Consider the following 2157-nt stretch of genomic DNA (forward strand, 5'->3'; position numbering starts at 1 on the left):
CATTTTTTTGTGAACTTTATATGTCTTTGTGGTTTACTTTTTGGGCATGAAAAGCTGGTTTTTCTAAGTTTCCGGTTCTCTCTTTTAATTTTATATTGGAGTGGCCAGATTGCTTTTGTCTTCAGGAGTTCCCACAGGGGCCCAAGTCAGATGAGGATCAGATGCTCTCCCACTTTCTCCTAAGGTATGGATCCCTCCAAGAAAGATTTTGGCATCAGGAATTTGGGCGTTGGACTGGCCTGGCAGCCAGGCCCAGGAAAGATGCTGGTCTAGGGCATCTGGTGGCCATGCCACCCACAGATACAAAGGAAGATGGGGGTGAGAAGTTCCCCCAAGGGCTCCTGGGAACTGCACTTAGGGGCTGGGTTGGCCTGGATGCAAAGGATCAGGAAGAGGAAAGGTCAGCCCCTGAATCCAGGAAAGAGGCTGGTGGGTCCTGCAGGCCCATGGAAGTAGAGGGATGTGAGGGTGGGTCCAGACCCAGAGTGCTCCTGGGGGCCTGAGAAGGAACTGAGTTGGTCTGGACGCAAAGGATCAGGAAGCAGTGGTGGTTCCCCAGATGTCTGGAACGCCAAGAGAAGGAGTGGGACAGGACCCAGGCTAGGAGGAGAGACAGGTGGTGGAGATGGGAGAGTGAATGAGGCTGGGGGAGTCAAGGAGGAGGGTGTGATTGACTTACCCCGGAGAGAGGCCTGCAGGTCAGAGAGAGGCCTGTGGGTTCTGCAGGCCCAGGGAAGCAGAGCGTTATTGGTGTTTTTAAATTGTTGATCATTTCTTGGTTTAGCTTTGATGCATACTATGATTTTAGCTATCCATCCATTTCTTTTAGGTTCTCAAATTTAATAGAGAATAGTTTTTTAAAAATTTTATTATTTTTATTTTATGTGTATGAGTGCCTTGCCTGCATGTATGTGAGTGCACCCGTGTCATGCAATGCCGCGGAGATCAGAAGAGGGCTTCAGATTCCCCTGGAACTGGAATTAAAGACAGTTTGTAGCTGCCATGTAGGTGCTGGAAATCAAACCCGGTCCTCTGCAAGAGCAGTCAGTGCTCTTAACCACTAAGCCATCTCTCCAGCCCCCAGAGTGTAGGTTTTTAACACATTCCCATATAATGTTCTGGATCTTTTGGTGTCTGTTGTGATGTTTCCCCTTTCATCTCTGATTTTCTTGATTTGGATTTGATCTTTCTTTCTTTGGTTAACTGGGCTAAGGTTCTATCTATCTTGTTTAGCTTTTCAAAAAACCAGCTCTTAGATTCATTGATTCTTTGTATTGTTTTCGTTTCTATTTCATTAATTTCTGCTCTGATTTTTGTTATTTCTTCTCAACTGCTAGATTTGGGTTTCATTTGTACTTGTCTTTCCAGAATCTTGAGTTGCAATGCTAAATCATTTATTTGTGCTCTTTCTGATTTTTAAATGTAGTCACTTAGAGCTATAAACTTCCCTCTTAGTACTGCTTTTAAAGTGTTCCAGAGGTATTGTTGTGTTGTATTATTCTTTTCCTTTAGTTCCCTGAATATTGTTTTTAACTTTTAGAAAAACTTTATTGAGAATTTCATACATGCTTTAAGGTGTTTTGATCACATTCATGCCCACTCCTTCCCCTCCAACATTCCCTCCTCTGAAGAGGTAACCCTAAAATCTTTTAAGGATTAGATACAAGCTCCCAAATACTTTGGACACCTTTGGCCTTTGAAACAGAGTATGTTGCTAACAGACCCAAGGTTTAACCCAGAAACTGGCTACATTTCTTTGGGGTCTTTTTGCCCAACTGCTTAGCCAATTCCTACCTCCTACTCTTATCATGCCATCCTCTGAAGGGGTTACCCAAATTGCCAATAGGTTATAGGGACACAGACCACTCTGGCTTCTTCCATGCTGAACAGGAATGCAGGGTGAGGCAACTGGAGTACCCCTTCAATGGGTCTATCTAAAAGACTCCCAAATTATATAACTCTTGTCTCTAAGGGGAAAAGAAAGTCCTTGAATCATGCATAGGAGATGTGAAGGAGAAGTAAAGTCAAGAGTAATTTGTATTACAAGTTCTAGACAGGGAACTAGAAAAAAGTCAGAACAGGGCAGTTTTCAAATGTTCATATGAGAGTCCATTGGAGTTTCTTGACAAGGGCTTCCAAAGGCATCCCTCTATTGGG

Source organism: Nannospalax galili, unplaced genomic scaffold, assembly GCF_000622305.1.
Source record: "Nannospalax galili isolate Female #2095 unplaced genomic scaffold, S.galili_v1.0 scaffold1233, whole genome shotgun sequence".
NCBI classification, from domain to species: Eukaryota; Metazoa; Chordata; class Mammalia; order Rodentia; family Spalacidae; genus Nannospalax; species Nannospalax galili.